General features: G+C 42.7%; 1 long non-coding RNA gene across 1 annotated transcript; it reads right to left on the reverse strand.

Moving 5' to 3' along the window:
• Positions 1-2,768: 2,768 nt before the first annotated feature.
• On the reverse strand, positions 2,769-24,485 carry LOC308621025. The gene is made up of 3 exons (XR_014016373.1): positions 24,448-24,485; positions 23,479-23,524; positions 2,769-2,802 (listed from the first exon to the last, which is right to left on the reverse strand). It is a non-coding gene; the product is annotated as an uncharacterized lncRNA (long non-coding RNA).

Raw genomic sequence — 24,485 nt, forward strand, 5'->3', positions numbered from 1 at the left:
ACTGCAATAGAATAAATGCAGTAGAAATGCCTGACAATTAACAGAACAAAGACATGGAAGAATATAATATTTATAATACCTTGCTCATTTTATGCATATGCATTTATGTGAAAAAATTAAATAGCTTACAAATCAAATCAGAAATAACCTGGTATATGTGATAATGGTAGACATTAAAATATCTGTAAAAATTAATCTGTAAAAAATAACTTTATCTGTATATGCAGTACGTAAAAACATCTTAATCTAGACTACTTACTTACCCTGTAGACAAGTTTCTTGAAAAGTTTAAAAATTTTTCTCTATAGAATTGTTTGATACTTTGATAAACTCACAAATAATTATTCTAAGTCTTAATATTCTCTAACTTCAATGTTCCACAACCCCTTATACTTCAAAAGTAAAATTCAGAAGAACATGCTTATAAATATATAAAGGAAAAAAATCCCAGGGATTATGCCTGGGGCCACAGTAAATATTGAATAAGATTAAATTTAATAAACTTTTTTGTTAAAGATAGGGATTTATTCAGAGTTACATTTCCAGGTCTGAATATTTTAACATCTCAACATTTTTCAAATAAAAACAATGAAAGAGTTAAACAGAGAAAGTTCCCCTAAGAAATTATATGTGGTATTAGCTCCACTGAAGAGTCTGTCAACCACCTGGAGACCAGCTCCATCTCTCTCAGCTGAGCAGCTTCTCAATTACACACAGAAAGTGGACCAAAGCATTAACCAGCCGTCCGGGGAAGATGTTCTGTAAATAAGCTTAGGGCTCACCCAGCGGACCTCATCACCTGTGCAAAAACTCTTGAGAATTCAAAGGTAGGACTTCCTTGGAGTTAAATAGGCAAAAAGCAGCATCTACAGCAAAGCTGCAACTAATTTCTACAGAACACATTTTCTGGAGCAAGGCTTTCCCAAACCTGGCTGATCAAAACCCCTATTTTCAGAGTCCAAACTCAGGCTTAGCCAGTCGGACATTCCAAAACTGGAGGTCAAACTAGCATTTTAGGAGCTGCAGACCCAGCCAGGATCCCTCTGAGGGAGGGCCCTGCAGGCATGAGTGAGGGCTCTGAGCCTGCCTCAGGTCCGAGTGAGCATCTCCAGCAGGTGACGGGATTGCTTGTCTGTGGGGAAGGAGCTGAGGGGCAGGAGGAGACACGGAGGCCAAGTAGAAGGCACAGAGGTGATGTGCACCAGAGTGATGACAACAGAAGAGAAACAAGGCCAGAATTTATAGATGGACAGGTGACCCCTGAACAACACGTGACTGATTGGCGTGGGTCCACTTACATGTGTATTTTGTTCAAGAGGAAACACTTCAGAACCACATGCTCTGCAGAGAGAACCACGGCTGCAGTTGGAGGGCCGCCCATCACTTATGGGAGGATGCTCCACTGCGGGGGTTCGGGGGCCCTGAGCCCCGTGCTGTTCAAGGGGCAGCAGCATCTCTGAATCAACAGCTTTGGCAAAAGATCAGCTACAGGAGGTAAAGAAAAGGCAGGAGACATGGGATCAGCTTTCCTTGGTGTGGCTTCCACCTCTGCCGCTTACAGAACTGTGCGACTTAGCAAGCGACACTTTCTAAGTCTCAGTTTTCACACCAGGAAATGGAAATAGGGTTAAATACATAAATGTTTACATTAAAATTAATCAATTTAAGTGATCTATGGTAAACACTAAGCACAGGGCTTAGCTCTTAGACTAAATGCTGGCTGCTATTCATGGGTTTTGTTGTAAATGATGCTGCTGTAAGAACACCATTCGCTGAGACCTACTTTAGGCCAGGCACTGTGAAAATAAAGACTTTTTTTGAAAGGGAAAAAAAGCTCCCCTGATGATAAATGTGTGCTCCCCAAGACCACTTTCAGTTTCCCCCATAATGCCTGCAGACCTATTTATTTTTTTTGCAAAACAGAGAATTGCTGAAGTATGGAAACAGTTTAGTTTGTTACCAGGATCCTCAAGGCCACAGGTCATCTACAGTATGTGTCTCATGGTATCAAGAACAAGAAATAAGCCCCAGTTTTCTGACTCTCCTCATTCCTAACACCGGGACTGAGGGAACAAAACACACCCACGTGGGTTCACTTAACCTGCATTTGCCTTGGACCTAATCACTCCCTCTCGCATTTTCTCACTCACACTAAAGAAACCATTGCCCACCTTTAGGTTTTCATTGCCTGTGTCCACAGTGAGTCTGAAATTCCTGCTTTGTCAAGATACCATTTTAAAGAATGCGCCTATAGCAGTTGTCAACTGAAATGACACAATACTTCTATCAGATCGGTGCCCGATAAATCAGGGGCAGCTTCTTAAATATCAAGTCAATATATCCTGTATGAGAGTAAATTTTTCTTATTAGATAGCAAACAAGACGTTATACTCCTCAGTATATATTGTACTTCTCCCAAGTACTATGAGAGTCAGCATAGGTAGACCACTGTCTTTCAGTTCCGTAACTGACACTTGGGAACAGGAGTGATGGATGCATCAATGGGGGCCCCTCAAAGACCCTCTGCCTCTTGTTGCACGAATCTCAGAGCCTGTGTTGCAAAGCATTAATCAAGATCAGCATTCTAAGTTGCATAATGCAGGATTTCTCCTGGGACCTTGCCCTGGCTTCCACTGCCATCTATTTTGATTCTGAAAATCACTTCGTACTGCAGTAAACATTGGTTGCATTCATAATAGAAAACTGGAAAGGCCTTCTCCACTGTGTGTTGTGACCCTCCTCAGGACTCACCTGTCCTCCTTCTCCACCTCCACGTGTCCAGACGTCCTCTTCCCCGTCCACCTTCAGTAAATATATAGACAACATACAACCAATATTTACTACAAAAGGAGGCCACTTTCAGATTCAGATTCCATTAATGTCAATCCCTAACCTCAGTTATATTTTGACTTTGCATCAGATGCTTTGTTTTCAAGGATAACCTATTCTCATGCCCCCGACGGGATCAGTAAGACCTTCACTACAGCCCATCTGGTATCTCGAGAAGCTTGGCCTTAAAAAATCATGGTGAAAACAACCAGGCGCCTTACTCCTAACCTGCAGGCTCACATGTGGTCTCTCCAGACTCACAGGTATCAGGACACGCCAACACGTTTCTGAGCTGCACCCACGGCCCAGCCCTTCAGTCTCTGAACAAAACAGACCTCCTCCCAGGCGGCTGCTCTGAGTGAACTTGTGACACTGGGGTTCTCATATGGAACGCTGTGGGAAAATTCTCGTTTTTAAAGTTCTCCTTTCAGGGCAGTATTTAAAGTACATCTTTGGGTACTGATTTTCCATGCAGATTTCTCAGGCTACTAATACTAGCTCCATTCTTCCTAGGCCACCTTTGAAACCCCAGTATTTACTTACAAGGATCCCCAAAATCTTTTTCAAACAGCTTAAAAAATATCCAGGATTCTTTACAGCACATTAACCTGAGCCAGAAGTCACACAATTGCTTCGTTAAAGAAATACTCATTACCAACCACTGTTAAGGAATGAGATGGTACCATTAGCCACCAAGAACATGGGGAAAGTTAGAACTTGTTTCTAGTGGAAGAAGTTTTTCCTTCTCTCACAGAGGCAGGGTGGTGTGCAGGAAAGTGATTGACCTGAATGTCAGGAGACTGAGATTTCTGTCTCTGCCCAAAGAATTTCGGCCACAGGTAAGTCACTTCCCCTTTCTAAGCTGGAGTGACCTCATCTGTCAGCTTTTTCCACTCTCAACTCCCATCCTCACTCACCTTCAGATGCATCACCCGGCACAGTGCCAGCCTGAGTTCCATGCCTTGCTTTGCCTTTGTCACACCTAGTGCTGCGGCAGAGCCAACATTAACCCACCACCCTGAACCTCCGCCGGCCTCCACAGCACCCCCATCCCTCCTGCGGGCCCTCAGTCCCACTTCTGGGACATCCAAATGAACCGTTTACACACCTTTTTCAAACATCTGGCCTCAAACGCCCCTACTCACCCAATGCAGAGGTGGACGTCACCTAATGCACAGTGAAAACGGAAGGTGCCAGCACTCCCTCACCTTCCCGTGAGCCACCTAGAGAGCCCACCTGCACTGCATCCCCCTTCCCACGGCTGTTTTCACACATGTGTTCCTGTCTGTGTCCCAGGCCAACCCCCACCTGAGGTATACATGCCCTCCCTCTGCTTTCCAGCACCACAGGCTATCCATCAGTTCACCTTCTCTATTGGATCCCTCCCATCACCATCTGCACAGGCTGTAAACATTCCCAAGCTTTTTTAAAAAAAGGTACTTCTCTTTCCCCACTCATAACACACCTGACACAAAGTCGCTGGCTCTCATCACACACCTGCACTGACCCCCTCTGATCTCCCTATCTAACCTTGACTCTCCATCCAGCCTCAGCCTGCAGAGGCCTGGCCAGCGACCCTGCACCCCACCCAGACTGCTCTCTACATCTGCAAGGTTATTGACGATTACTTTGGCAAATTCAATGACTACTTTTCAGTCTTGCTCTTCCTTGACTTCTAAGCAATATTTTTACATCACTTAATACACAATCTGTTTTCTTAATCTTTATTTCTGCCCCCACTCTGACTGCATTTTATCTACCCCATGGGGCTTTCCACCTGCCCGTTGCATACATGTTCATCTGTATGTCAGGCCCTGCTTGATTCTCAATCTGCAGGCACTTTTCAATGCATAACATCTTCAGGGATCATCTACGAGGTGAAGATTCCTCCATCTCTCTCCCTCTAGGCTCTGTGTCCTGATGCCTAGACACAAGTAACCAGTTACATTTGAGTACCTTTCAGGAGATTATCCGTAAATTCAATAAGACCTAAACTGAATTAACTGTTCTCCCGACCTGCTCCTCCTTTACCTCACACAGTATAGAGCACCACCCTCTCCCCTGTCGCCCAAGCTGGAAATCTGGTCACATACCCTCCTTATTCCTGCCCTCTCCCTCACCTTTATACCATCAGCCAAATCCCTGAGGCTCATCATCTGGACCTTCCAAGGCAGAGCTTCTCAGAAGGTGGTCTCGGACCACCAGCAGCAGCATCACCTGAGAACCCAGCTCAGACCTCCTGACTCAGAACCTCTGGGGTGGGCCCAGTAATTTTGCTCAAGTGTCCTCCAGGTGATTCAATACTTGCTCGCATTGGGAGAACCACTAATCTACGAGTATCATCAGAACTGCCCCTTCTGCATCCCCAGCACCACGTCCACAGCTGAGGGCAGCACCTCTGCTCCCCTGGATCCCCACATCATTTACTCAAAATCTTCCAGCCTCCAAGTCAGACTCACAGAACACCCCTCAGTCCAGACTCCACAAGCACCCAGAAAGGTGTCTCTAAAACGTTCCTCTGCTGAGTTTAGGTCTGTGCTTTGTGATCTCGGCATCCATGTCTTGTGCCTGCCCTCCCTCTTGGGAGAAGGGCCATGCCTGTCTCTGCTAACAGCTGCTAACTGCTAACAGGGTGGATTGTGGTGGGCAGTGGGGGTGAGACCTGGGAACTCACTTCACCCTTTGGAAGCAGTTCCCTGGCTAGGGGCAAGTTGTGGCTCAAGAAGGTGGCTCCTATGTGTGCCTGGGTGTAGTTAACACGTGGCCCAGAAGCCTTCCATGGTACTGTCAGTCCAGGCAAATCCAAGAGCATCTGAGCATGTCTCTGACTTCCCAGTGACAGCAGGTTTCTCAGAATTTGAATTTAATGAAACAGGGTGTAAGTTTTCCACACTCTGTGTGGTCTGGCCTTGCAGGTAGGGAGCAGTCAGTCTAATTAAAAATTGGGCAGGTCCTCGTGACAGGTGCCAGAGGTTATGATACATGTTTCTTGTGTCTGTTGTATAGTGTGAATAAATGCTTGCAGCTCTTAGCCCTTTGTTGATCAATGAAGCACTTTTTTATTACTGTTTTTCGTCATATGTCAAGGAGGAACCGTAACTCTCCGCAGCTGTATATATAACCCTTTTCTCCTAAAGAGGAGTTGCGCAGTGCTCCTGTATTTCTTTCATTTTTTGGTCAAAGCAAGAAGTAAATACTTTAGAACTGTTAAATATATAAATAAAGTGAATAAAGTTTAGTGTTCTGCATGGTAATAAATAAATAAACAAAACATTTCTCTGTGTAAAACTCGCCAGTGTTTCCCCACAACTCCCAGGATTGAGTTCCAATTCCTAAACCCGTCTTCCAGAAGCCTCCACCAAAGGTTCTAGGTAACAAACAGAATCTTCTCTGCAGATGACACCCCCATGCCCGCCCCTCACACTGGACACTGTGCTCCAGCCACAGTGACCACTTGGAACTCAAGTCTTCTGTCACCACGAAACACTGTGTCATTGCATCTTCCCACCTGGCAGGCCTTTGGACAGTGAGCGACACAGCACAGGGAGAGGAACTGCATTTTTCATGAAAAAAAAAGTCAGTAACTGTTATGTGACTGGCTGGTGACCACATATGATTACAGACAGAAAGAAAGTCACACTGACAGGATACATTTACATTTTACGTTTTACCTAAGTATAGACCAGGGACCAGCAAACTTCAGCTGCTGCCCATGTTTGTAAATGAAGTCTTGCTAGGAAATAACAGCCACGCTTATTCACTGCACGTTTTCCATGGTGGCTCTCAGAGGATGACAGCAGAGCTGGGTACTGTGACAGAGGCTGTAAAACAGTTACTAAAGCCTAAGATATCTTCCCTCTGGCCAATTTTAAGAAACTGTGCCAACCCCTCATCTAGACAATAATGTAATACAAAGGAAATAAATCATCTTTCAGATTTACAAAGGCTAGTAAAACTCTGGAGGAAAAGCCCTCTAAGCTCCTGGTTAGCTGGTGTCCTCTGTGTCCAAGGGCCCTTCAAGTTCTGCACTCCTCCTGGCTCTTGAGATGGGAGAAGGAGACCACCAAAATATACTTGTTTATAATGGTGTGTTAGTTTCTGCTTTATTACCAAGTGAATCAGCTATACATATACATATATCCCCATATCTCTTCCCTCTTGCATGTCCCTCTTTCCCACTCTCCCTATCCCACCCCTCTAGGTGGTCACAAAGCACTGATCTGATCTCCCTGTGCTATGTGGCCGCTTCCCACTAGCTATTTTACATTTGGTCGTGTATATATGTCCATGCCAATCTATCACTTCCCAACTTACCCTTCCCACTCCCCATGTCCTCAAGTCCATTCTCTACATCTGCGTCTTTGTTCCTTTCCTGCCACTAGGATCTTCAGAACCTTTTTTTCCCTTTAAATCCATATATATGTGTTAGCATACAGTATTTGTTTTTCTCTTTCTGACTTACTTCACTCTGTAGGACAGACCCTAGTTCCATTCACCTCACTACAAATAACTCAGTTTCGTTTCTTTATATGGCTGAGTAATATTCCATTGTATATATGTGTCACATCTTCGTTATCCATTCATCTGTTGATGGACACTTAGGTTTCTTCCATGTCCTGCCTATTGTAAATAGAGCTGCAATGAACACTGTGGTACATGACTCTTTATGAAGTATGGTTTTCTCAGGATATATGCCCAGCAGTGGGATTGCTGGGTCGTTTGGTAGTTCCAATTTTAGTTTTTTGAGGAACATCCATACTGTTCTCCATAGTGGCTGTATCAACTGACATTCCCACCAACAGTTCAAGAGGGTTCCCTTTTCTCGACATCCTCTCCAGCATTTACTGTTTGTAGATTTCTTGACGATTGCCATTCTGACCAGTGTGAGGTGATACCTCTTCGTAGTTTTGATGTGCATTTCTCTAGTGATTACTGATGTTGAGCGTCCTTTCATATATTTGTTGGTAATCTGTATATCTTCTTTGGAAAAATGTCTATTTATGTCTTCTGCCCATTTTTGGATTTGGTTGTTTGCTTTTTTGATATTGAGTTGCATGAGCTGCTTGAAAATTTTGGAGATTAATCCTTTGTCAGTTGCTTCATTTGCAAATATTTTTTTCCATTCTGAGGGTTGTCTTTTCATCTTCTTTATGGTTTCCTTTGCTGTGCAAAAGCTTTTAAGTTTCACTAGGTCCCATTTGTTTATTTTTGTTTATGTTTCCATTTCACTAGGAGTGGGGCAAAAACGATCTTGCTGTGATTTATGTCATAGAGCGTTCTGAGTGGGTTGTCCACTAAGAGTTTGATAGTGTCTGGCCTTACATTTAGGTCTTTAACCCATTTTGAGTTTATTTTTGTGTATGTTGTTAGGGAGTGTTCTAACTTCATTCATTTACATGTAGCTATCCAGTTTTCCCAGCACCATTTATTGAAGAGGTTGTCTTTTCTCCATTGTATATTCTTGCATCCTTTATCAAAAATAAGTTGACCATAGGTGCGTGGGTTTATCTCTGGGCTTTCTAGCCTGTTCCATTGATCTATATATCTGTTTTGTTGCCAGTGCCATACTGTCTTGATTACTGTAGCTTTGTAGTATAGTCTGAAGTCCAGGAGCCTGGTTCCTCCAGCTCCGTTTTTCTTTCTCAAGATTGCTTTGGCTATTAGGGGTCTTTGTGTTTCCATACAAATTGCGAAAAGTTTTGTTCTAGTTCTGTGAAAAATGTCAGTGGTAGTTTGATAGGAATTACATTGAATCTGTAGATTGCTTTGCATGCTAGAGTCATTTTCACAATGTTGATGCTTCCAATCCAAGAACATGGTATATCTCTCCATCTATTTGTATCATCTTTATTTTCGTTCATCAGTGTCTTATAGTTTCTGCATACAGGTCTTTTATCTCCTCAGGTAGCTTTATTCCTAGGTATCTTTTTCTTTTTGTTGCAGTGGTAAATGGGAGCGTTTCCTTAATTTATCATTCAGATTTTTCATCATTAGTGTATAGGAGTGCAAGAGATTTCTTTGCATTAATTTTGTACCCTGCTACTTTGCCAAATTCATTGATTAGCTCTAGTAGTTGTCTGGTAGCATCTTTAGGATTCTCTCTGTATAGTATCATGTCATCTGCAAACAGTGACAGACTTACTTCTTCTTTTCTGATTTGGATTCCTTTTATTTATTTTTTTTCCTTCTCTGATTGTTGTGGCTAAAACTTCCAAAACTATGTTGAATAATAGTGGTGAGTGTGGACAACCTTGTCTTCTTCCTGATCTTAGAGGAAATGTTTTCAATTTTTCACCATTGAGAACGATGTTGGTTGTGTGTTTGTCATATATGGCATTTATTATGTTGAGATAAATTCCTTCTATGCCTACCTTCTAGGGATTTTTTTTAAACATAAATGGGTGTTGAATTTTGTCAAAAGCTTTTTCTGCATCTGTTGAGATGATCATATGGTTTTTATTCTTCAATTTGTTAATATGTCATATCACACTGATTGATTTGTGTGTATTGAAGAATCCTTTCATTCCTGGGATAAACCCCACTTGATCATGGTGTATGATGCTTTTTTTTTTTTTTTTTTTTTGGTGATACGCGGGCTTCTCACTTTTGTGGCCTCTCCCGTTGCGGAGCCCAGGCTCCGGATGCGCAGGCTCAGCGGCCATGGCTCACGGGCCCAGCCGCTCCGCGGCATGTGGGATCTTCCCGGACCGGGGCACGAACCCGTGTCCCCTGCATCAGCAGGCGGACTCTCAACCACTGCGCCACCAGGGAAGCCCCAGTGTATGATGCTTTAAATGTGCTGTTGGATTCTGTTTGCTAGTATTTTGTTGAGGATTATTGCATCTATGATCATCAGTGATATTGGCCTGTAGTTTTTTCTTTGTGACATCTTTGTATGGTTTCGGTATCAGGGTGACTGTGACCTCGTAGAATGAGTTTGGGAGTGTTCCTCCTTTTGCTATATTTTGGAAGATTTTGAGAAGGATAAGTGTTAGCTCTTCTCTAAATGTTTGATAGAATTTTCCTGTGAAGCCATCTGGTCCTGGACTTTTGTTTGTTGGAAGAGTTTTTTTTTTTTTTTTTTTTTTTTTTTTCTGCGGTATGTGGGCCTCTCATTGTTGTGGCCTCTCCCGTTGCGAAGCACAGGCTCCAGACGCGCAGGCTCAGCGGCCATGGCTCACGGGCCCAGCCGCTCCGCGGCATGTGGGATCTTCCCAGACCGGGGCACGAACCCGTGTCCCCTGCATCGGCAGGCGGACTCTCAACCACTGCGCCACCAGGGAAGCCCTGTTGGAAGAGTTTTAATCACAGTCTCAATTACAGTGCTTGTGATTGGTCTGTTAGTATTTTCTATTTCTTCCTGGTTCAGTCTCGGAAGGTTGTGCTTTTCTAAGAATGTGTCCATTTCTTCCAGGTTGTCCACTTTATTGGCATATAGTTGCTTGTAGTAATCTCTCATGATCCTTTGTCTTTCTGCAATGTCAGTTGTTACTTCTCCTTTTTCATTTCTAATTCTATTGATTTGAGTCTTCTCCCTTTTTTCTTCATGAGTCTGGCTAATGGTTTATCAATTTTGTTTATCTTCTCAAAGAACCGGCTTTTAGTTTTATTGATCTTTGCTATTGTTTCCTTCATTTCTTTTTCATTTATTTCTGATCTGATCTTCATGATTTCTTTTCTTCGGCTAACTTTGGGGTTTTTTTGTTCTTCTTTCTCTAATTGCTTTATGTGTAAGGTTAGGTTGTTTGAGATGTTTCTTGTTTCTTGAGGTAGGATTGTATTGCTATATACTTCCCTCTTCGAACTGCTTTTGCTGCATCCCATAGGTTTTGGGTCATCGTGTTTTCATTGTCATTTGTTTCTAGGTATTTTTTCATTTCCTCAGTGATCTCTTGGTACTTAAGTAGTGTATTGTTTAGCCTCCATGTGTTTTTATTTTTTACAGATTTTTTCCTGTAATTGATATCTAGTCTCATAGTGTTGTAGTCAGAAAAGATACTTGATATGATTTCAATTTTCTTAAATTTACCAAGGCTTGATTTGTGACCCAAGATATGATCTACCCTGGAGTATGTCCCATTAACACTTGAGTAGAAAGGGTATTCTGTTGTTTTTGATGGAATGTCCTATAAATATCAATTAAGTCATCTTGTATAATGTACTATTTAAAGCTTGTGTTTCCTTGTTTATTTACATTTTGGATGATCTGTCCATTGGTGAAAGTGGTGTGTTAAAGTCCTCTACTATTATTGTGTTACTGTCATTTTCCCCTTGTATGGCTGTTAGCATTTGTCTTATGTATTAGGGTGCTCCTATGTTGGGTTCATAAATATTTAGAATTGTTATATGTTCTTCTTGGATTGATCCCTTGATCATTATGTAGTGTCCTTCTTTGTCTCTTTTAATAGTCTTTATTTTAAAGCCTCTTTTGTCTGATATGAGAATTGCTACTCCAGCTTTATTCTGATTTCCATTTGCATGGAATATCTTTTTTCATCCCCTCCCTTTCCGTCTGTATGTGTCCCTATGTCTGAAGTGGGTCTCTTGTAGACAGCATTTATATGAGTCTTGTTTTTGTATCCATTCTGCCAGTCTATCTCTTTTGGTTGGAACATTTAATCCATTTATATTTAAGGTAGTTATCAATATGTATTTCCTATTACTATTTTCTTAATTGTTTTGGGTTTGTTATTGTAGGTCTTTTCTTCTCTTGTGTTTCCTGCCTAGAGAAGTTCCTTTAGCGTTTGTTGTAAAGCTGCTTTGGTGGTGCTGAATTCTCTTAGCTTTTGCTTGTCTGTAAAGGTTTTAATTTCTCCTTCAATTCTGAATGAGATCCTTGTTGGGTAGCGTAATCTTGGTTCTAGGTGTTTTCCTTTCATCACTTTAAATATGTCCTGCCTCTCCCTTCAGGCTAGCAGAGTTTCTGCTGAAAGATCAGCCATTAACCTTATAGGGATACCCTTGTATATTATTTGTTGTTCTTCCCTTGCTGCTTTTAATATATTTTCCTTGTATTTAATTTTTGATAGTTTGATTAATATGTGTCTTGGCAGGTTTCTACTCGAATTTATCCTGTATGGGAATCTCTGTGCTTCCTGGACTTGATTGACTATTTCCTTTCCCATATTAGGGAACTTTTCAACTATAATCTCTTCAAATATTTTCTCAGTCCCTTTGTTTTTCTCTTCTTCTTCTGGGACCCCTATAATTCGAATGTTGGTGCATTTAACGTTGTCCCAGAGGTCTCTGAAACTGTCCTCAATTCTTTTCATTCTTTTTTCTTTATTCTGCTCTGTGGTAGTTATTTCCACTATTTTATCTTCCAGGTCACTTATCGGTTCTTCTGCCTCAGTTATTCTGCTATTGATCCCTTCTAGAGAATTTTTAATTTCATTTATTGTGCTGTTCATCAATGTTTGTTTGCTCTTTAGTTCTCTAGGTCCTTGTTAAATGCTTCTTGTATTTTCTCCATTCTATTTCCAAGATTTTGGATCATGTTTACTATCATTACTCTGAATTCCTTTTCAGGTAGACTGCCTCTTTACTCTTCATTTGTTTTGCCTGGGGTTTTTAACTTGCTGCTTCATCTGCTGTGTGTTTCTTTGTCTTCTCATTTTCTTTTTTTTTTTTTTTTTTTCTTTTTGCGGTATGCGGGCCTCTCACTGTTGTGGCCTCTCCCATTGCGGAGCACAGGCTCCGGATGCGCAGGCCCAGCGGCCATGGCTCACGGGCCCAGCCGCTCCGCGGCATATGGGATCCTCCCAGACCGGGGCACGAACCCGCATCCCCTGCATCGGCAGGCGGACTCTCAACCACTGCGCCACCAGGGAGGCCCTCTCATTTTCTTAACTTACTGTGTTTGGGGTCTCCTTTTCACATGCTGCAGGTGAGTGGTTCGTATTGTTTTTTGTGTCTGCCCCCAGTGGCTAAGGTTGGTTAAGTGGGTTGTGTAGGCTTCCTGGTGGAGAGGACTGGTGCCTGTGTTCCAATGGATGAGGCTGGATTCTGTCTTTCTTGTGGCAGGATGGCAGCCAGTGGTGTGTTTTGGGGTGTCTGTGACCTTATTATGATTTTAGGCAGTCTCTGTGCTAATGGATGGTGTTGTGTTCCTCTCTTGCTTATTGTTTGGCACAGGGTGTCCAGCACTGTAGCTTGTTGGTCGTTGAATGGAGCTGGTTCTTAGCGTTCAGAAGGAAATCTCTGGGAGATCATTCTCCGTTTGATATTACGTGGATCTAGGAGGTCTCTGGTGGACCAGTGTCCTGAACGTGGCTCTCGCATCTCAGAGGCACAGGCCTGACACCTGGCAAGACAATGAAGACCCTGTCAGCCAAAGGGACCAGGTCACTCAGTGGCTGGGACGGGATGGAGAACAGCTTTCATGGATTCTGGATTCCCAGCTTTCCCCAATATGTATGTATTATATAAGTTTTATGTAGAAAAATTTATGATACATAATATATATATTATACACATTGCCTATAATATATAAAATATGTATCCTAAACTTATTCTATATAATCAATTCATGATATAGAATATGTTTTTTATATATAATCTGGTATATTATATATAGAATACCTACAAGTGCACATACGTACACAAACACACCTTGTTAGGGTTCAGTTTCAAATTAGGATTTTTGCGTCTGGAAGGCTTGCACTGTGTGACTCCTCAGTCTATATTGGAGCTGATCCCCTCGTCAGTTCCATCATTGGCAAATCAATGTTTTCTCACGTTCACTCAGCTGCCTTTTTCATCGTGAGGACACTTTTCCTGTGACGTTTAAAACACTTTTCAGTCGCCTGGAACCCCAACTGCCTTATTGTGCTTCTCTTTCCCTAGCCTGAGGAGAACGATCCACAGACATGCTTCTAAGGCTGAGGTGCAATAATGTACTGCCTATGGGTTTCTTCTAGGGCTGGGCTGGCTTAAGGTTTTATGATGTTGTAGTCGATTTGGTGTGAGGTTCTTGTTGTACGTGGCACAAGAAAGGAATCCAGTGTGATGCTTTTGCATGGAGCAGTCCAGTTTTCCCAGAACCATTCAATTCACAGGCTCTCTTGTACCCATGGACCCTCTCACCTCCTTTGATGGCATAAGCATGGCTTTTTTGGGGGCTCTCTGCTCCCTTGCTTGGATCTATGTGGTTGTCTTCTGTGCCAATGCCATGCTGTCTTGATGATGCTAGTTTGCAATCCATTTGGAAATCAGGCAGTGTTGGATGTCCGAAGTCTGCACTACTTTCTGAAGAGTGTATGGAAACTCTCTAGGTTCATTTGGGTTTCCGGACCCATTTCGGTATTCTAGGTTATACTTGTCTGAGAGAATCTGTGGGTATTTTGAGAGCAATGGCATCAACTCTCTGGATTGCCTCGGGTGTGTGGAATGATTTGCACAAGATGGACGCTTTCGATACATGAGCACTGCCTATCTTTCCATTTTGCATGTGTGTCATCTCATTTTCTTTCATCAGTATGTCTCTCATTCCGTTTTCTGAGCTACGGGTCTTGTAGGTCGTGGGTTAGATGGACTCATAGGTATTTTCTTTGTGTTTTACCATCATTGTTGATGGGGTTGTCTTCTTCCTCATTCAGATAGATTGTTGTTAGTGTAGAGAAACACAATGGATTTCTGTAGCGTCAATGAAGTTTCTACCCTACAATTGAACTGAGTTTCCAGAGTTTTGTTCTGTTTTGTTTTGTTTTATTTTTTGTGGAGGGGCTGGGGTTGCCTGCAGCATTTTCTATTAAGAGAATTGGGTCAACTGGAGTCTTTCCTCTGCCGTCAGATACTTCTTCTTTCTTCTTACCATGTTGTTGTTATGGTGATGACTTACTCTGCCTTGGTAAATGAAAGCAGGCCGTGTGCCAGGGTTAGAGTTAGGTGTATGTAATAACTGGCCCTCTTCTCCTTCCTCCCTCACCATCTCTCTGGGTCCTCCAGGAATGGCAGGACATGGCCAATGCCCCATAGGACTCAGCTCGGTGAGCTGGATGGCTGTTCGTCTGCCCCTCCTTCCCATACGTAATTTGGTCTACCATCTGTGACCCTTATGTGGCTGGAGGTTGGGGCTTGGGGGTTGTGGGTGCCTTCAGACCTTTCCCTCCTTTGAGACCAATCCTCTGTTCATATGTGTAGGCAAATTGCTGTCCACCAGATTGGTGGTCTGAGGCCAGCCTTTGGTCCAGGCCCAAGACCAGCACCTGGGGTCTCACCCTGTGGGGCCCAGCATTCAGCCCCAGACTGCTCACCTTTGTACTCCTCCTTGGTGAGCTCCAGGTCTTGCAGCTGACTTGGGGGGAAGCATGGCATGGTGCTCCTGGTCAGAGCCAGCTGTGCTGAGCTCTCTTAGTAGCCCAGAAGCGGGAACTGTAGTCCCCTGCGCCCAGGATCCAGATAATCCTCATGGCCAAACTACCCATAGCCGGTACTGGCCCTCATGGGGAGTTGGGGCAGGGTTCGGGGTGGGGCAACATGTCCGTACACTCGTGGAGATGCATTGGTTGTCCCCATCAATGAGCTCCTCACCGATCTCCAACCTGGGGCTCTGCCATGACAGTGACCAGCAGATGGGCAGGCCTGCCCCGAAGGGATTAGGGCCCTGCCCAGCCATTATCACTGCTTTTTCTGCCCACTCGATCTTCTCTTCCCAGATCAGGCACAAACCTAGGTCGGATCACATATCCACCTGGGACCAAAGAGATCGACCTAGAGTCTTTGGCATAAACTTTGGGCTGAAGATCACTGTCTGGACTCACGCCATACTGACTGGCCAGCTTGGGACAGGGCTGTGGACGTGTCCAGCCCACTGGGCTTCTCACCCCTCATCAGCCTGCCCATGACGGAGGCAGACCTACCCCCCAAGACAGGAACATCCAGCCCCCAAACGCACTCCACACATCCAGGCAAGGTTCAGAGGGCTACAGGGTTGGCATCAGGGTGGTGGCCTTGCCTGGGGCTCCCTGGCTTACCTTTGCGGTCCTCCGGGCAAATGGCCCAAGTCCTCTTGGGTGAGACCTCACCCAACGTTGACAGAACAGGAGGACACCTTAACTATGACCTTTTCTAAGACCACAGCCCCAGAACAAGGGGCTGATCTTTCAGCAGAAGCTATGCAAGCCAGAAGGGAGTTGCAGAACGTATTTAAAGTAATGAAAGAGAAAAACCTACAACCAAGATTACACTACCCAGCAAGGATCTCATTCAGAATTCAAGGAGAAATTAAAACCTTTACAGACAAGCAAAAGCTAAGAGAATTCAGCATCACAAAACCAGCTTTACAACAAATGCTAAAGGAACTTCTCTAGGCAGGAAACTCAAGAGGAGGAAAAGACCTACAATAACAAACCCAAAACAATTAAGAAAATGGTAATAGGAACATACATATCAATAATTACCTTAAATGTAAATGGATTAAATGCTCCACCCAAAAGACACAGACTGGCTGAATGGATACAAAAACAAGACCCATATACATGCTGCCTACAAGTCTACAAGAGACCCACTTCAGACCCAGGGACACATACAGACTGAAATGGAGGGGATGGAAAAAGATATTCCATGGAAATGAAAATCAAAAGAAATCTGGAGTAGCAATTCTCGTATCAGACAAAATAGACGGTAAAACAAAGACTATTATAAGAGACAAAGAAGGACACTAAATAATGATCAAGGGATCAATAAAAGAAGAAGATATAACATTTGTAAATATTTATGCACCCCACATAGGAGCACTCAATACACAAGGCAAATACTAACAGCCATAAAAGGGGAAATTGACAGTAAGACAATCATAGTAGGGGACTTTAACACCCCACTTTCACCAATGAATAGATCAACCAAAATGTAAATAAATAAGGAAACACAAGCTTTAAATGATACATTAAACAAGATGGACTTGATATTTATAGGACATTCCATCCCAAAACAACAGAATACACTTTCCTCTCAAGTGCTCATGGAACATTCCTCAGGATAGATCCTATCCTGGGTGACAAACCAAGCCTTAGTAAATTGAAGAAAATTGAAATCATATCAAGTATCTTTCTGACCACAACGCTATGAGACTAGATATCAATTACAGGAAAAAATCTGTAAAAATGCAAACACACGGAGGCTAAACAATACACTACTTAATAAATAAGAGATCACCAATGAAATCAAAGAGGAAATAAAAAATACCTAGACACAAATGACAATGAGAACATGACGACCAAAAACCTATGGGATGCAGCAAAAGCAGTTCGAAAAGGGAAGTTTATAGCAATACAATCCTACCTCAAGAAACAAGAAACATCCCAGATAAACAAACTAACCTACACTAAAGCAATTAAACAAAGAAGAACAAAAAAACCCCCAAATATAGCAGAAGGAAAGAAATCATAAAGATCAGATTAGAAATAAATGAAAAAGAAGTGATGAAAACAATGGCAAAGATCAGTAAAACTAAAAGCTGGTTCTTTGAGATGATAAACAAAATTGATAAACCATTAGCCAGACTCATCAAGAAAAAAAGGGAGAAGACTCAAATCAATAGAATTAGAAATGAAAAAGGAGAAGTAACAACTGACACTGCAGAAATACAAAGGATCATGAGAGATTACTACCAGGAACTATATGCCAATAAAATGGACAGCCTGGAAGAAATGGACACATTCTTAGAAAAGCACAACCTTCTGAGACTGAACCAGGAAGAAACAGAAAACACTAACAGACCAATCACAAGCACTGTAATTGAGACTGTGATGAAAAATCTTCCAACAAAGAAAAGCCTAGGATCAAATGGCTTCACAGGTGAATTCTATCAAACATTTAGAGAAGAGCTAACACCTATCCTTCTAAAACTCTTCTAAAATATAGCAGAGGGAGGAACACTCCCAAACACATTCTACAAGGCCACCATCCCCCTGATACCAAAACCAGACAAAGATGTCACAAAGAAAGAAAACTAGAGGCCAATATCACTGATGAACATACATGCAAAACTCCTCAAGAAAACACTAGCAAACAGAATCCAACAGCACATGAAAAGGATCATGCACCATGATCAAGTGGGGTTTGCCCCAGGAATGCAAGGATTCTTCAATATATGCAAATCAATCAATGTGATACACTATATTAACAAATTGAAGAATAAAAACCATATGATCATCTCAATAGATTCAGGAAAAGCTTTCAACAAAATTCAACACCCATTTATGCTAAAAACCCTCCAGAAAGTAGGCATAGAGTGAACTTACCTCAACATAATAAAGGCCATATATGAAAACCCCACAGCGAACGTCGTTCTCAATGGTGAAAAACTGAAGCAATTTCCACTAAGATGAGGAACAAGACAAGGTTGCCCACTCTCACCAGTATTATTCAACATTGTTTTGGAAGTTTTAGCCTCAGCAATCAGAGAAGAAAAATGAATCCAAATCAGAAAAGAAGAAGTAAATCTGTCACTGTTTGCAGATGACATGATACTATGCATAGAGAATCCTAAAGACTCTCCCAGAACATGACTAGAGGTAATCAATGAATTTGGTAAAGTAGCAGGATACAAAATTAATGCACAGAAATCTGTTGCATTACTATACACTAATGATGAAAAATCTGAAAGTGAAATTAAGAAAAAACTCCCATTTACCATTGCAACGAAAATAATAAAATACTTAGGAATAAACCTACCTAAGGAGAAAAAGACCTGTATGCAGAAAACTATAAGACACTGATGAAAGAAATTTAAGATGATGCAAATAGGTGGAGAGATATACCATGTGTCTGGATTGGAAGAATCAACATTATGAAAATGACTATACTACCCAAAGCAATCTCAGATTCACTGCAATCCCTATCAAACTACCACTGGAATTTTTCACAGAACTAGAACAAAAATTTTCGCAATTTGTATGGAAACACAGAAGACCCCGAATAGCCAAAGCAATCTTGAAGAAGGAAAACAGAGCTGGAGGAATCAGTCTCCCTGACTTTAGACTATACCACAAAGCTATGGTACTCAAGACCATGTGGTACTGGCACAAAAACAGAAATATTGATCAATGGAGCAGGATAGAAAGCCCAGAGATAACCCCATGCACATATGGTCACCTTATCTTTGATAAAGGAGGCAAGAATATACAATGGAGAAAAGACAGCCTCTTCAATAAATGGTGCTGGGAAAACTGGACAGCTACATGTAAAAGAATGAAATTAGAATGCTCCCTAACATCATACACAAAAATAAACTCAAAATGGATTAAAAACCTAAATGTAAGGCCAGACACTATCAAACTCTTAGAGGAAAACATAGGCCGAACAGTCTATGGCATAAATTCGAGTAAGATCCTTTTTGACCCACCTCCTAGTGAAGTGAAAATAAAAACAAAAATAAACAAATGGGATCTAATGAAACTTAAAAGCTTTCGAACAGCAAAGGAAACCATAAACAAGACGAAAAGACAACCCTCAGAATGGGAGAGAATATTTACAAATGAAACAACTGACAAAGGTTTAATCTCCAAAATTTACAAGCAGCTCATGCAGCTCAATGTCAAAAAAACAAAAATCCCAATCCAAAAGTGCACAGGAGACCTAAATGGACATTTCTCCAAAGAAGATATACAGATTGCCAACAAACACATGAAAGAATGCTCAACATCATTAATCATTAGAGAAATGCAAATCAAAACTACAATGAGATATTATCTCACACCAGTCAGAATGGCCATCAGCAAAAAATGTACAAACAATAAATGCTGGAGAGGGTGTGCAGAAAAGGAAACTCTCTTTCATTTTTGGTGGGAATACAAATTGATACAGCCACTATGGAGAACAGTATGGAGGTTCCTTAAAAAACTAAAAATAGGGCTTCCCTGGTGGCGCAGTGGTTGAGAGTCCACCTGCCGATGCAGGGGGCGCGGGTTCGTGCCCTGGTCTGGGAGGATCCCACATGCCGCGGAGCGGCTGGGTCCGTGAGCGGTGGCCGCCGAGCCTGCGTGTCCGGAGCCTGTGCTCTGCAACGGGAGAGGCCACAACAGTGAGAGGCCCGCGTACCGCAAAAAAAAAAAAAAAAAGCAAACAAACTAAAAATAGAACTACCATATGACCCAGCAATCCCACTACTGGGCATATACCCTGAGAAATCCATAATTCAAAACTAGTCATGTACCACAATATTCATTACCGCTCTATTTACAATAGCCAGGACATGGAAGCAACCTAAATGTCCAGTGACAGATGAATGGATAAAGAAGATGTGGCACATATATACAATGGAATATTACTCAGCCATAAAAAGAAACGAAATTGAGTTATTTGTAGTGAGGTGGATGGATCTAGAGACTGTCTTACAGAGTGAAGTAAGTCAGACAGAGAAAAACAAATACTGTATGCTAACACATTATATGGAATGTAAAAAAAAAAAGTTCATGAAGAACCTAGGGGCAAGACAGGAATAAAGATGCAGACCTACTACAGAATGGACTTGAGGACATGGGGAGGGGGAAGGGTAAGCTGGGACAAAGTGAGAGAGTGGCATGGACATATATACACTACCACATGTAAAGTAGATAGCTAGTGGGAAACAGCCCCATAGCACAAGGAGATCAGCTCGGTGCTTTGTGATCACCTAGAGGCATGCGATAGGGAGAGTGGGAAAGAGGGACACGGAAGAGGGAAGAGATATGGGTATATATGTATATGTATAGCTGATTCACTTTGTAATAAAGCAGAAACTAACACACTATTATAAACAAGTATACTCCAATAAAGATGTTAAAACAAAAAAGACTAACATATTGTGGGCAAAGTTCTACATTTCTCATATGCATGAGTTTATTTAAGGATTATACATATCTGACTGGGCTTCTCATCCTCACCATCCCTCAGATGATATCTGACCACCTTTGTCTTCAGTGGGAATCCTGTCAGGTCGGCTTAGCCAGAGTCTCCCTTAATTATCCCTGCTGTTGCCTCTTAGGAACTTTCCATCCAGTGACACCTGCCTCCCCTCCTCCTTGGCTATAAGTTCCCACTTGCCCATGCTGTGTTCAGAGTTGAACCCAATTTCTCTCCTGCAGTGTAAAATCCTATGGCAGTGGTCTGTATCCCTATCTTAATGGTCCTGAATAAAGTCTGATTACTATGTTTAACAAGTATCAGTGACTGTTTTTTTCTTAACAGCACACACATACACATGCTTGAGCACATCCCTCAACTCAACCAACGGCCCAGATTTTCTCTTGGCTCTTGATTCTCTTCGTGTTCAGGGTGACTCAGAAAAATCTCCTTGATGGATCCCAAGACCCCAGGTAGAACTGCAGATTTTTATCCTCAAAGTTAAGAATGACTGTCACAACCACACCATGACCTCTGTGACCCCTCCAAAATATGCCCTGCACATCGGCCACTAGGGGGCAGAATATGTTAGGTCTACAGATTCCTGGCCTAATGTTTCTCTATTTAGAAATCATGCCTGCTTGCTTGTATGTCTCTATGAAAGAGTGAGAAGTCTGTTCTTCAGAATACATCCAGAGGTTTTACAAATCATCAAAAACAAAAAGACAACCCAATTGTATGAAGAGAAAAGGACTTGAACAGACCCTTCTCTAGAAGAGAAATGCATATGGTCAATAAGCACATAAAAAGATGTGTACCAAGAAGAAAGGAAACCCACAAGATGGAACTGTGTCAGAAGAAAGCAGGAGTCCATGGAAAGAGCTCTCAGTAGGCAAAGCAGGAGTGAATTGAACAACCAAATACTGTTCTGCTGATTTATAACCAAAAGCTTAAAATAAAAATCTGGGTGGAGTGTCCACAATGGTAAAAAAATAAATGATTAAACAGTGTGTGTGTGTGTGTGTGTGTGTGTGTGTTTATGAGTTATGTTTAATACAAATCTTCTATGTGGAAGAATTCCAAATAGTTGATGTTTGTACCTAGTCACTTATTAAGAAGATAGTGCTAACTTCTATCTCCTGATGTGTGGGTCCTGCATAGTGACTTCATCTTAAAGAAAACACACAGTACAGACTTGGGGAAAAAGTAATGTCACAGTGAGGAAAATCTGACAAACACTACCTGAGCCAGGAAGGCCAAGTTAACATGAACAGTGATAAGCTGCCTTGAAGTACATTCCCATGATAAAAAGTCATGCAATATACTTCCTCAAAATGCAAAACCCCATTCTAAACACAAGAAAAACATGAAGTTATTTACTAAGTGATACAGTCTACAAAATACCTGACTAGTCCTCCTGAACACTGCCTAGGTCACTGAGAGAAGGATACTGTGAGAAAATGTCAAAGCCAAAAAGATCCTAAAGTGACATGATGACTAAATGCCATATGATACCCTGGGTGTGATCCGATGGCATAAAAAGTAGAATTAAGGGAACCAGAATAAATTATGGATTTTAGTTCATAGTAATGTATCCATATTTGTTCATTGACTGTGACAATTCTGTAGAAAACTAGGATGAGAGGTGAAATTGAAAATCAAATAAGAGCAAGCTATTACATCGCCCTGTAAATCTAGAATAAAAAGATGATTTCCTAATAACACACAAAACGAACCCTAAAATACAGAAAATACAAGCACACCAATGAACCATCCTATGACCCTTTCTCCGGGCTAGTTCTTCTCTCATTGTTCTGGGGTTTCCCTCTCCTGGGACATAGATGAAACAGGCACAGAGCTGTTTGGCAGCTCCCCTAAGATCTGACCCCACCCAGGGTCTTCATCTCCCCAAGACACGCCCACCCAATTGGTCCTGATGTGTCAGGACTTTTTTGATTACAAGGGACTAGAAATGCTTACTCATGTCAAGTAAATTAATATTATTATAAATGATAGAAGTAAATTAATACAAGAGACAAGCTGAAGAGTGGGGTTGGAGGTGTCAGGCCCAAGGGCTCATGTTCTCTTGGTGACCTGGTCCCTCTCCAACTGTCCATCCTGCTGAGTGCCTGAGCCATCCATGCACAGGCACAGTCTCCCTCACTGCATCCAGGGCCTCCAGCAACTCCAGGCAGGCACCTGTTCCACGTCGGTTCTACCTGGAAGGGTTTGGCCTTCCCTAGGATTCCATGAAAACCCATGATTTGGAACGCCTTTGGCCTGGCTTGGGTCACATTCTCATCCTTGAACCCATCACAGCAAGCAGAGGACAGAAAATGGGATTGGCTAGACTTGGATCATCCACCCATCTTCCAGGTGAGTGGAATGTGGGGTCTGCTCTCTGAAACTGTTTGGACTGGAAGCAGGTGAGATATAGTTCCCACAGGAAAGCTGATGTGTTGCACTTGGACATGAGGACAGATGCTGCCTCAGTGAAAGCAGCAGATTCCATATCAGTGATGGCCTGATGCACATAACAGAATCTGAAGCATAAGGTAGGAAAGCATTCACGTAGGGTCAGGGCTGCAGCCACCCACCCGAGGCTCTTGCTATACTCCCACGAGAGCAAGAAGTTCTTTCATTTGCTGAAAAGCAAGGTTGAGGACGGTGGTAAACTCAAGTATCCTTCCTTGGCTGTTGGGTCCTTGCATCTCAGACACTGGCCCAGAATAGCACATGTGCCCTAGGAAGACACACGGACCTCATTTTTGTTCCTGGGAGGTGGTCGCCCAGGATTCATGCCTGCTCCCTGGCCATGTTACTCACCGTCCTCGAAGAACAACGTTGCTCATTTTCCAGTCTCTTCTCTCTCCTGTACAAAGAGCAGAGACCAAGGGCTAGGGATGTAAGGAGACTCTTGCTCAGTGAAGAACTGGGAAGCTCAAGGATCATTCAATACCACAGAATTCATAGTCAACAGACTTTTCAAAGTCCACCTGGGTGCACTTGGCTCTCCAATGCCACACAGCCCCTGGGAAACCACCAGTTGGGAGGCCCAGTTGCCCCCATATCTTTCATGCTTAATAAGTATAAATGTCAAAAGTTTATAACGACTAGAAGACCAAAGGATTGCAGGGCCGTGATCTGCCACATGGTTCTTGTTGCAGGACCACACTCAACATTTTGAGGTTCATTACCTGTCTTGCCAGGCTAAGAGGCTCTGAAGGAGGAGACCCTTTTCTCAACCACAGGGATGTTGGTAATGGAAACATCCCTAGGGGCTGTATATGCAGCTTAGGTGTAATTGGTCATGGGGGCTTGACAGGGCTTAGGCTGCCTGAACTGGAGAAACAATGGGTGCTTAGCTTGATGGTCAGAGGTCAAGGGTTACCCTGTCTGAGATTTCATTTTCTTTTGATGCCTGCTCAAATGGGACAAAGGATCTATCAAGTCCCAGGAGGGCTCAGCAGCCCTCAAGAAGGCAGCACCTGAGGGCCAGCTGGTCACTGCACACAGTCCTGTATAAATCCACACATGTCTTCTGAGTGCCCTCGTGTCAGAACTGTGCTGGAACCTGGGACTGCCCAGGCAGAGTGGGGCCAGCACCACAATTTTCAACTGGGAGGAAGGGCAGAGGGAAACACTGTGTGACTTCAGATGCCCTCCACAACCCTCAACTGAGGTTGAGTTGTATTTGAAACAGTCAGAGACAAGGACACACATTTCATTCTTCTCTTAGAGCCCAGGACAGGGAGGGGATGGCGGGGCAGAAAAACAATGATACAGCTCACCTACCTGACTCAGGTGTGACCCTGGGAGAATCCTGTCCATCC

Source organism: Mesoplodon bidens (assembly GCF_964165515.1).
Source record: "Mesoplodon bidens genome assembly, chromosome: 1".
In the NCBI taxonomy this organism is placed as follows: Eukaryota; Metazoa; Chordata; class Mammalia; order Artiodactyla; family Ziphiidae; genus Mesoplodon; species Mesoplodon bidens.